This window comes from Haliotis rufescens, unplaced genomic scaffold (genome assembly GCF_023055435.1).
Source record: "Haliotis rufescens isolate VD_foot unplaced genomic scaffold, xgHalRufe1.0.p SCAF_2, whole genome shotgun sequence".
In the NCBI taxonomy this organism is placed as follows: domain Eukaryota; kingdom Metazoa; phylum Mollusca; class Gastropoda; order Lepetellida; family Haliotidae; genus Haliotis; species Haliotis rufescens.
Window position 1 is genome coordinate 65,986,949 of NW_025963890.1, and position 13,625 is coordinate 66,000,573.

Consider the following 13,625-nt stretch of genomic DNA (forward strand, 5'->3'; position numbering starts at 1 on the left):
ACAGACTCTCCCATCTGCAGCTGTAACGCCGACACAGACTCTCCCATCTGAAGTTGTAACGCCGACACAGACTCCCCCATCTGCAGCTGTAACGCTGACACAGACTCTCCCATCTGCAGTTGTAACGCCGACACAGACCCCCCTATCTGCAGTTGCAACGCCGACACAGACTCCCCCATCTGCAGTTGTAACGCCGACACAGACCCCCCCTATCTGCAGTTGTAACGCCGACACAGACTCCCCCATCTGCAGCTGTAACGCCGACACAGACTCTCCCATCTGCAGCTGTAACGCCGACACAGACTCTCCCATCTGAAGTTGTAACGCCGACACAGACTCACCCATCTGCAGCTGTAACGCTGACACAGACTCTCCCATCTGAAGTTGTAACGCCGACACAGACCCCCCTATCTGCAGTTGTAACGCCGACACAGACTCCCCCATCTGCAGCTGTAACGCCGACACAGACTCTCCCATCTGCAGCTGTAACGCCGACACAGACTCTCCCATCTGAAGTTGTAACGCCGACACAGACACCCCCATCTGCAGCTGTAACGCCGACACAGACTCTCCCATCTGCAGCTGTAACGCCGACACAGACCCTCTCATCTGCAGCTGTAACGCCGACACAGACTCTCCCATCTGCAGCTGTAACGCTGACACAGACTCTCCCATCTGCAGCTGTAACGCTGACACAGACTCTCCCATCTGCAGTTGTAACGCCGACACAGACCCCCCTATCTGCAGTTGCAACGCCGACACAGACTCCCCCATCTGCAGCTGTAACGCCGACACAGACTCCCCCATCTGCAGCTGTAACGCCGACACAGACTCTCCCATCTGAAGTTGTAACGCCGACACAGACTCCCCCATCTGCAGCCGTAACGCCGACACAGACTCCCCCATCTGCAGCTGTAACGCCGACACAGACTCTCCCATCTGCAGATGTAACGCCGACACAGACTCTCCCATCTGAAGTTGTAACGCCGACACAGACTCCCCCATCTGCAGCTGTAACGCCGACACAGACTCTCCCTTCTGCAGCTGTAACGCCGACACAGACCCTCTCATCTGAAGCTGTAACGCCGACACAGACTCTCCCTTCTGCAGCTGTAACGCCGACACAGACTCCCCTATCTGCAGCTGTAACGCCGACACAGACTCTCCCATCTGCAGCTGTAACTCTGACACAGACTCTCCCATCTGCAGTTGTAACGCCGACACAGACCCCCCTATCTGCAGTTGCAACGCCGACACAGACTCCCCCATCTGCAGTTGTAACGCCGACACAGACTCCCCCATCTGCAGCTGTAACGCCGACAAAGACTCTCCCATCTGCAGTTGTAACGCCGAAACGGACTCCCCCATCTGCAGTTGTAACGCCGACACAGACTCACCCATCTGCAGTTGTAACGCCGACACAGACTCCCCTATCTGCAGCTGTAACGCCGACACAGACTCCCCCATCTCCAGCTGTAACGCCGACACAGACTCTCCCATCTGCAGCTGTAACGCCGACACAGACTCCCCCATCTGCAGCTGTAACGCTGACACAGACTATCCCATCTGCAGCTGTAACGCTGACACAGACTCTCCCATCTGCAGCTGTAACACCGACACAGACTCCCCCATCTGCAGCTGTAACGCCGACACAGACTCCCCCATCTGCAGTTGCAACGCCGACACAGACTCTCCCATCTGCAGCTGTAACGCCGACACAGACTCCCCCATCTGCAGCTGTAACGCCGACACAGACTCCCCCATCTGCAGCTGTAACGCCGACACAGACTCTCCCATCTGCAGCTGTAACTCCGACACAGACTCCCCCATCTGCAGCTGTAACGCTGACACAGACTCTCCCATCTGCAGCTGTAACGCCGACACAGACCCTCCCATATGCAGCTGTAACGCCGACACAGACCCTCCCATCTGCAGCTGTAACGCTGACACAGACTCTCCCATCTGCAGCTGTAACGCTGACACAGACTCTCCCATCTGCAGCTGTAACGCCGACACAGATTCTCCCATCTGCAGCTGTAAGGCCGACACAGACTCTCCCATCTGCAGCTGTGACGCCGACACAGACTCCCCCATCTGCAGCCAGGATCCTACACACAATTATATCCTCGTGAAGGGACACATCTCGTATCACTGATTTCATTCATTGAGTTATCTTTGCCCGAAGACACAAGCAACTGATTGCATAATTATGTCCTTGTGTCTTCAAAGATGCAGAAATAATTTAGTATGTCCTCGTGTGGCCAGGATACAAAAACAACATGTTGTTGTATGGCCAAGATACAAAACCTGTATGGCCTCGTGTGGCCTAGATATATGAACAATACGTCCCCGACTCAAAGACTAGGGTTAGAGAAGCTACCCTTTGATAAAGGGCAGTTAATCGAGCGGACAGACCGATGGATTGCCTCGGAACGCAAGCGGAAACAATGTGTTGGCAATTATCGTTTTTCCCATATGTACGAGGGCTGGTAAAAAAAGTTCTAAGCCTAACAAACAAAACCAACAATTGTGGAAGTGTTTTAAATTTTATTTTTCAATATAATCTTCCTCAATACACTTCTCATATCTTTTCAATTTGAGTCAGGAAAATGTTTTCTAAAGCCACTCTGAAAAACACATTCATGGCAGCTTTGAGGTCATCGTTGTCATCTTAGCGCTTTCCACGAAGGTGTTCTTTCAGTTCAGGAAACAGGTGGAAATTATTTGGTGCCAGGTCTGGCAAGTATTAACAAAGATCACACCCTTTGCATCCCAGAATACAGTGGCCGTAACGTTCTTCACTGATCTTGAAGACTTGAATCTCTTTCGTGCCAGAGGAGTGGAATTGTGCCATTCTGTGGATTGACGTTTTGACTCGGGATCATAGTGGTAGACCCCTGTTTCATCACCCGCTACTAATCTCTTTTTGAATTTGATGAAATCCTCCTCAATTAGCTCTACACATTCTCCTTGATTAAATCTTCATTGATGGAAGTTCAGGGACGTCCAGACCTAGGGTCATCATTAAAGCTTGTTCTCCCAGCCTTAATCATAGCTGCCCAACGTTTAACAGTGGAATAGCTAGAGCACTTATCCCCATACACGTGTGACATGCGGTCATGAATTTCTTGGGGAGTACTTTTCTCTGAAGTCAAAACTTGATGAGTGCTCTGTACTCGTTCTTTTCCATTTCTGTGTCCATTTGGTCCCCTATCACGTTGAACTGGCTGTCACTAATATACAAACGGCCTCAACAGACACCATGCACTTGCAATGAACTACTAAAACAATGTACTACATTGACTAGTTCACTTTGGCCCCTAGTTGACCAGCCCTCGTAGTTACGTCTCTGTATAAGAAACAGGTTTCGTTGAAATTATATGGACTGTTCACTTGACTTGACACATCACTTACCTTCTGACGTAATATATATTAATGCGTACATTCCATGAAAACTTGCAATGTAATGTTTAGGTAATGTTTGTGAGAGATGGGCAATTCAAAATAATTTAAAAAAAATAAATTTATTGCTCTTCTTGATGTTGGAGATATATGGATGGCACGTTTACTCATGACAAGACGTACGTATGCTTAATCAGCAAAAGAAAAATATCTAAAGAATCGTTTATCATCGACGAAACATTACGAGAATCAATCATCCGATAATACCTTTTTTTCATTGTCCTGTATACATATGTAGTTTGAAAAGAATTTGTTATTATATATGAACAAGAAAAACAATGTAAATGGTCATGGAGTTGTTGTTAAACATGAGATGAAAACGATTTTCTAAACATTATATGAGTTGCCTCCCTTTGACCCTTCATTACGCACTGACCGGTCGTGCATGTTTGGTCCTGGCTTACACAGTGGGCTGTCCATGACAACGGGTACAGGTTCTACACCAAATCAGAATCGACAAGCAGTTCAGTGCAGATTGAATCCTTTGGCAGCTGTGATTGGATGATTTTGTGTAAGATGTTTATGTTTTTTAAAATGTACATATATTCAGTAATTAAAACTGACAATGTTTTTTCCATACATGTATTTAGTGCTGAATTTTTCAACATGATGACTTATGCTGAATCTGACCACAGATATTTTCAAGCAAGTGACATTTGGTGCGGAACTGGTGGTGGTGTGTTTAGCTTCCTGTACTCGGAAAAGGAACTGGGTAGGCTGGTCATTTTTATTTGGTCTGCATTGTTGCTCTTATATAAGGCAAAGCTGTACACACACGTACAGGTAATAGCTGTTGAATGGTTATTATATATATATATATATATATATATATATATATATATATATATAATACATAGTTGTACAAGTATCACTTGTCCACAAATTGTATTTTCATGATTCAAATACAACTTTTCTATAAACAATAAATCCAGGGGGAGGGCAACGGAGTGCGCCATATTGGTGCGTGTTCTGTGTTCGTGTGTCGAGGTGAAAGGGAGACAACTTCTTATGATTTTACAAGATCATTGTTTCGCAAAACTGCCCGACAACTTGCGCATGTCATGCCTTTTTATTAGATCTATTTCATTTACACACGTACAATTCCCATTAACGTTAACGTTCCGTTACCTTGTTGAAACTACAAACATTTATATATGAGTATTTTCACTTATACGTGTGACATTAGTACTGCCTTTCTCGTGATAAACACCGTGTTAGAATTTAATATTGAGTTTGACAGCAAAGTTCCTCTGTTAACGTCACGTGACTAGCGCAGTTGGGGACTTGGGATATCTATTTTTTCCTGTTAACAGGGAGCCCTTTTCTTATCCCAATAGACTCACATCTTGTCTCTGAAATAAAACATATTTTACAGAAAAAACGTTGCTAGATAATCTTATTACAATACAATAAAAAGGAACCAAGAGACTCTTCATTTTCCTGAAACTGCAGTAATGTAGACTTGCCAACTATTATAGACTTGCATGGGCCGTGTTGGTTATATTCATTTCAGGGTCTATACGACTGACAGTTTATGACCCTAAGGCAGTTTATGATTATGTGTTCCAGAAACACGAACCCTTTTATCGGACATCAAGTATGCGATCACAGCGATGAGGATACCATTTAGAAACAATGTGTATACGGGATGATTAAAGTGAGTGTGCTGTGTTGTATGCCAATTTGGAGAGTATTTTAGTTATATTCCGGTGCTTCAGGTCAATTAAAAAAGAAGCCGAGAGTGATGTTTACTGATTTACTGATTACTGGGTTGGTTGATGTTTCCCGGTGTGTGTGTGTGTGTGTGTGTGTGTGTGTGTGTGTGTGTGTGTGACGGGGGGTACAGTCGTCTGAGGCGCCGCGATTCGCTGTGCAGAGTTGCGTCCCTTAAGCACGCCAGAAACCTATGATTGTTGGTTCGAATCCCGGTTCGCCCCGATTAAGTTTCTAGGTTTGTCAGCACCATACCCGTGCTCGTGGGTTTCACCGAAGTGATAAACGTCTGAGACCCGCATCACTTCGAGCTTTCCTCCCACATTAAGCTGACACGACGCAATATAACTGGAATACTGTTAAAAGCGGCGTTAAAACCAACTCACTCACTTACTCACTCAATTGTGTGATACGGGTTTTGTGTTGACAAACAAAGCATCGTGTGAATCGATTGAGCCAACGATCGGATGCTGTCAGGAAAAAAGGGATGCAGCTCTGCATAGCGAACTGAGTCACCTAAAACGACTTGACCAGCCTAGTAGTTAAAGCGTTCGCTCGTCACGCCGAAGACAAGGGTTCGATTCCCGACATGGGTACAATGTGTGAAGCCCATTTCTGTTGTCCCCTGCCGTGATATTGCTGTAATATTGCTAAAAGCGACGGAAAACCATACCCTCTCACTCAGTCATATTCCCTGAAATTAATTTTACATTGTTTGCAGTTAGTTTATGGGTTTTTTTTGTAATAACAGAGAGAAAAATGTAGCCACCTGCACTTTGATGTTCTATGAATTAACCGTGAAAAGATTAATATGGAGTTGACCTTCATCAAAGTTTAACATTTCAAAATATCAAGCTATTTGACACAAGCTCGTGGCAAAATAACCTTTACCAAAGTCCAATTATTTACTTATGTGTGTACTTATATACGTATCTACATCGTGATCGTGTGTTTGTTGCTGCACTGTGGGTGGAGCTTTGGTTAGTATATAATCAACCTACAGTTTTACTATCGTGTCGTGTTTTTGTAACTAGCCGATATTTCAAACCTTTGTCAGTATTGTGTATTTATACTTTTATTAATATATATTGGTGCTTACACTATTTAATTCTATTGTAGAAGTTAGAACACAATGATTAGTAAGTATTAATTTTCCACATTAGTGATAATCCCATATGTCCCCTCGCTATCGCCCAAGATCAGCAAAATCACAAGAGGCAAAATGCTATACTATTTTTATACTGGTCGAGCCCGGTTTCTTCCACCCATAAGGCCTAAAGGGAAGTGTTTTCAAACAGACAATATTGGCCTACGATAATCCACAGTAGTAGTAGTAGTAGTAGTAGTAGTAGTAGTACAGTAAACTACTTTTATAACGTACACGCTTATAACGAACTGACGGATATAACGAACTTATTTTTTTGGTCACGGCCATTTGCTGTATATATGCTTATAACGGTTTTAACGAACTAAAATTAGTGGCCCCTTTGAGTTCGTTATAACCGTATTTTACTGTGTTAGTATTAGTTGTTGTAGTCGTAGTCGTAGTAGTAGTAGTTGTTGTTATGTTGATTTGTTTGTTGTTTAACGCCGCACTCAGCAATATTCCAGCTCTATGACGCGGTCTGTAAATAATCGAGTCTGGACCAGACAATCCAGGGATTAATATCATGAGCATAGTAGTAGTAGTAGTAGTAGTAGTAGTAGTAGTAGTAGTAGTAGTAGTGGGAGTAGAAAGGAAATTCCACTGTGGCGTATTTAGGTATTTCGTTTGGTGGTGATTGCGTGAAAGTCGGACCGGTCCGAAACGGAGCAAATCTATTTGGGGCTAATTACGTCATCATCATACATAATTAGTATAGCTTACATACATGACATTAATTATCAATAACACTCCAAGATAAGTAGGGTATTGAGAGGCAGTTGTTTTAAAGTGAAGAATGCTTGATGGCTCCACGCGTGTTTTGGAATGGTAAAATCTAAAGGACGAATCCTTCTACAAAAAGAAAATTAGAAATGTTCGCTGGAAATGTTTCATGTTCTGAAAATAATGTGTTGTAAAATCGCGTCGCGTCAAAGATTATTGCACGTATAAATTAAGCGACGTGCTTGCACGTGTGTGTGTGTGTATGTGTGTGTGTGTGTGTGTGTGTGTGGATGTGGGCTGCTTGTACTAGTCCGGACTGATGCCGCTTTATAGTGCTAGCTCACTGAGATACAATGTCGCAGTTTAACAGAATACCCCCCTCAGACACAGTATACGGACTCCGAGCCGACCAGTCCTTGTTTTATCCTCTTAAAGCCGAGTGCCAGGCAGGGTAACAACAAGTACCGTCTTTTAACGTCTTTTGGTATGACGCGGCCTTGGATCGACCCCGGACCTTCCGCTCTCCGGGCGGACGCTCTACCTCTGAACCACGGAAGCGGTCTGTTGTTCTAAATCAGTGACCGAGCAAATATCCTGTCTGTAAAACACATACGAGAACTGCACTTGTTGATCTGCTGGCGGTGACGACGCAAGTAAACTGACGAGTAGTAAAACTCGTCGATCATATTGACTTCAAACATAAACTGATCTGAATGTATGCATCACGGAATAGATATCAGTACAACAGAGATTACGATTTGTCCTTAAAGTGCAAGTCTCATGGGTATATACAAATTTGCAGATTTGGAGTGAGAGAATTTGGTTTTACGCCGCTTTTAACAATATTCCAGCAATATCACGGCAGGAGACACCAGAAATGGGCTGCAGAATTGGAGAAGATCGTATCATCGTTACTGCAAATATCGTATTAGAAACATCGAAAGCGGGGCGTGAATCGAGTTTATTTGCCCTTTTGTCCCGTCTATCGATTTCAAAGGCTGAAACGGACAAACAGCGGAGACGAAGCCTTTATATACTGAGGCTCCATATATGGTCTTGTTGGGGAAAATTACCTCCGCAATAACATGCTTGATCGCACATCAAACATGCACGTTCATGGAAAGCGAACCCTTTCTTCACCTTTTTAACTCTTAAACATTCTCATGTCCACAATTAAGCAATGATCATCTTACTCTGTACTGTACTTCGTTGTCGTTTGTTTGTTTGTTTGTTGTTTAGCGCCCGACTCAGCAATATTCCAGCTATATGACGGCGGTCTGTAAATAATCGAGTCAAGGCCAGACAATCCAGTGATTGATATCATTGGCATCGATCCACGCAATTGGGATACGATGACATGCATCTACCAAGTCAGCGAGTCTGACTACCCGATCCATAGTCGCTTTTTACTACAAGCATGGGTCGCTGAAGACCCATTCTACCCCGGATCTTCATGGGTGACTACTTCGTAATGAAAGGGTTTAAAGGACTGAAATACACTCCTCTTTTTTCAACGAAGGTCATTTACATCACAAAAATGAGTTCACTATGTGGCGAGAGAGCAATATGAGAAACATGCTTTTTCTTTAATGTTAAATGTTCGCGTTTCGGTACTTTTTTTGTTGTTGTTGTGAGACTTATCTGTGTTTAAAATATTCGCTGATCTGTGTATATGGTGATGAAGCAGCGATCGTACTTACTTCGTGTTCTTTTTGCAGTGTCCTGATATGTCCGACTCTGACAGTGACAATAGTTTTCGAGTTATTATGGAATGTGAATGTTTCTCGAAAGATGAATGGGTGATTTCGGACAAAGTACAAGTAACCTCCCCCCGTGACCGTGAAAAATTAGTGAAGAATAAACAGGATGATCCCCATGTTGGACGCATGGACTACAAGCGATTGCAAAACACAGATTGGTTCGTTTGTTTGGTTCATTTTACTTCCCTTCATAATTTACCGTTGTAGTCTTGAAATAGCTCTACAAAGATGAAGCTATCTTACGATGTTAAATTCCAATTCACGTTAAATCAAGGTTACTTGACACGCCTTCACTAGCCATACTCGTGACATACATGGAATCCATAACAGTATAATAAATACAACACAGGTCTCCCAACCATTAAAGAAACGATCGCGAATATTCCGTCCCCGGCTGGTGGTGGTATCCAATCAGCTTGCAGGCCTAGCTGGCCGTGCTAATTAAGCCACGCCCACTCGTTAGCGCTTTTATGATTCGTTTGGGTTGTGACAAATGCAGACCTCGAAATACGTACTTTTTATTAAGCGCAAAAGCGCAAACTTTACGTTTTCACACCTTTTCTCTCGGCCGTCGTACTGTACATCATACTGGCTGCATAATGATGAAAGAAAGATCTGTTGCTATTTTTCATGATACTTGCACTGTAATAAATGTTTTTTCCTTCTTCGTCAGTTTTCCCTACTCAATAAAATTACCATATGCTAAAAAAACACATTTCGTTTTAATGTTCCGTAAACCTATTTCAGAATTAACCGTCTGCGCGACTCGTTCCGACTCTGCCTGAAGCTGACGGCTCAACAAAACGAAGGCAATCGAGTGCACAATTTTACAGCAGAGAATAACATCACGGCTGAAATAATGTTACCCAGTTACCATGAGCAATCGGCCCGTGAAGATCCGTGGTAGAACAGGTCTTCAGCAACCAATGCTTGTCCTAAAAGAGACTATGCTTGTCGTGAGAGGCGACTAACGGGATCGGGTGGTCAGGCTCGCTGACTTGGTTGATGCAGGTCATCGTATCCCAATTGCGTGGATCGATGCTCATGTCCATCATTGGTTTGTCTGGTCCAGACTCGAATATCTACAGACCACTGTCATAAAGCTGGAATATTGCTGAGTGCAGCGTTAAACAACAAACAAACAAACCATGAGCAATCATCATTTTAAGGCTTTTATAGTTCGCGTTTAACTAAACACCAAAGCCTTATATTTGCATCTCTTTCACACGAAGAGCCGAGGCAAATTGACAAATTGAAGCCATAATAAGGATAAGGTTACAGCTCGAGGCCACTACAGAGGTGATTACGCAGTGCAATGTCCAGCAGAAAACCAGTCCCAGGCAATTGGTGGATGACAGTTGTATCCTGGGGTCGACTCTGATAAAGCAGTTAAGTACACTGACACAAACTAAAACTATCATGTCATGAAAGTGAAGTGCGGACGGGAATAATTTTTAACCCCCCAGGTCGTGACATTCCATTCCTGTGACGGAGGCCTGCAAATATCGGTGTGAAGATCAGACAATCAGAACACCTCGTGTCATCACTATTGAATAGGGATTCATTATCACCTGCTTATTATATACTCCGAATCATACAATGGATCTTCTTTTAGAAGAGATTTCTTCTGGATATGGTTTGTTTTTTTGTTATTTTACGCCGCACTTAGCAATATTCCAGTTATATGACGGCGGTCTGTAAATAATCGAGTCCGGACCAGACAATTCAGTGATTGATATCATGAGCATCGATCCACGCAATTGGGATCAATGACATGCATCAGCCAAGTCAGCGAGCCTGACCACCCGATCCTGTTTGTCGCCTGTTACGACAAGCATAGTCGCCTTTTACAGCAAGAAGGGTTGCTGAAGACCTATTCTACCCCGGATCTTCACAGGTTTCTGGATATGGAAAAGGTTTTGTCACGTACTTTATATAATCAACGACCAAAGGCGTCCCAATGCAACCATATGCAATTAATCTGATGCATGTATCTGAGTCTGACCATCTAATAAATTTTCTTACTCGCCTCAAACGACCAGCATTTGTGACTTGGATCAATACTATAGCGAACCTCGGTGGGGTATTCAAGAACAGGCAAGGAAACATACATGCGGATGTCAACAAATAACACCAATACGATTATAAACGATCCACACTATGTTTACTACATGTAGACCCTCAATACCATGCACATATTTCCGACTCTGTAGGGATTCCGTGAACTGTTGTAATAAGTCCCAAGTACCCATAATTGTCATAAGCGAGGAGTGAAATGAAGGTCGGAGGGTCGTTATGTACTATCAGGCTGACAAGGTGTCATCGATTTTTACGTGACTTGAATATTGCTGCGTGTGGATATCTGTTAGACGTAACTGCCTGCATCCAAACATGAAAAAATGTAGGGTCTCTCATTTGCTACTTTGATTTTTGATCCGCCGATACAAGTTATATACGTTGTAGCTGGCGCAGGGCAAAGGTGAAGCATGGACGTTACATACAATAAGAGTAAACACTTGTTCTTCAGAGTAAATTCGGACTTTGGTCTTGAAACTAAAATGAATTTGGCTCTATAGATGTATTTTCAGTAAAAACCAGAAGGGCATAACTTGGCAACGAAGCATCATTCAAAGTTAACAATACTTAAGAGATGCAGCATTAGGTCAGAGGAAGGCGGTTGTGGAAGCTCACTGCTCTCTGACAATCTGACTGATAGAAGATTATTAAAAATAGGACAACTAAGTATGGACAATATTTACAAAATGATTTTTATTTCAATATGTTTAACTATTTATTTATTTCCACAATGTGTACATGGTCGTGACAAATATTATCATGATCAATGATTGATGGATGTTTGTGATATTTCACTGATTGTATTTGAATGTTGCTTTGCTTTGAACCGAAAGACAGTTTGAGTCACACAAGCAGGGCACGCCTCGCCATCCTTTGTACTCGCTTCCCGGCCTTCACTGATCTCTGAAGAATGTTAATCACTTGACCTACAGATTGATTGCTTATTGAAATAATTGAAATAAATTGAGGTACGTGCTTTGATCCTGAAACTGGTAATAATGGCAGTACGTTAATCTGCTTACTAAAACTAGTTTCGATTAATTAATGCTTTTGTTATCATTATATATTTTTTGGAGTACACAAACAATATGTTTGCAGAATATAGTTCACATACAAACGTACATACATGCATCTATGGATGAAAATAGACAAAACATTTCTAGGGTGAGGATGAAAATGTTGTGATTGAAAAAGAATATGGATTAGTAACATGGATTAAATATTGACATAGAGACCAAAATGTTATGAACTTTATGTATCTATTAATTAATGTGCATGTTTATAAAGGCTGGCTTTGAGTTTGTGAAACTCGCACGCTCAGTGTTATTGTAAAACGTTTGGGCACTGTGATTAGGCTGACATAACTATAATGCTTGTGTTATTGAAAGGCCACGGTTCTCACTACTAACAAGGCTATTAACACAATATGCATGACGGATAGACGAACACAGGCAGCATTAAGGTGCATGGAATAATTGCTTGAGGCTCCAATTAAGTGTTATTTCACTATTATTGTGTGTACATTTAAAATGTCTGATCACAGAGCTCACGCTGTGTACAGTTTAGCATTAGCATGATAAAACATTGTCGCACACTGACATTCCCCTAATCAGACATAACTCCACTACTACATTTCCTCAACCTGACTTAATCCCACACTGACATTTCCCCACTCGGACATTACTCCAAACTGACATTTCCCCACCCCATATAACACCACACTGACATTTCCCCTATAAGATATCACTCCACCCTGACATAACTCCACACTGACATAACCCCACACTGACATTTCCCCACCCTGACATAACCCCACACTGACATTTCCCAACCCTGACATAACTCCACACTGACATTTCCTCAACCTGACTTAATCCCACACTGACATTTCCCCACTCGGACATAACCCCACACTGACATTTCCCAACCCTGACATAACTCCACACTGACATTTCCTCAACCTGACTTAATCCCACACTGACATTTCCCCACTCGGACATAACTCCACACTGACATTTCCTCAACCTGACTTAATCCCACACTGACATTTCCCCACTCGGACATAACCCCACACTGACATTTCCCAACCCTGACATAACTCCACACTGACATTTCCTCAACCTGACTTAATCCCACACTGACATTTCCCCACTCGGACATAACTCCACACTGACATTTCCTCAACCTGACTTAATCCCACACTGACATTTCCCCACCCTGACATAACCCCACACTGACATTTCCCAACCCTGACATAACTCCACACTGACATTTCCTCAACCTGACTTAATCCCACACTGACATTTCCCCACTCGGACATTACTCCAAACTGACATTTCCCCACCCCATATAACACCACACTGACATTTCCCCTATAAGATATCACTCCACCCTGACATAACTCCACACTGACATAACCCCACACTGACATTTCCCCACCCTGACATAACCCCACACTGACATTTCCCAACCCTGACATATAACTCCACCCTGACATTTCCCCACACTGACATAACCCCACACTGACATAACCCCATACTGACATTTCCCCACACTGACATAACTCCACACTGACATTTCCCCACACTGACACAACCCCATACTGACATTTCCCCACCCTGAAATAACCCCACACTGACATAACCCCATACTTACATTTCCCCACCCTGACATAACTCCACACTGACATTTCCCCACCCTGACATAACTCCACACTGACATTTCCCCACCCTGACATATAACTCCAC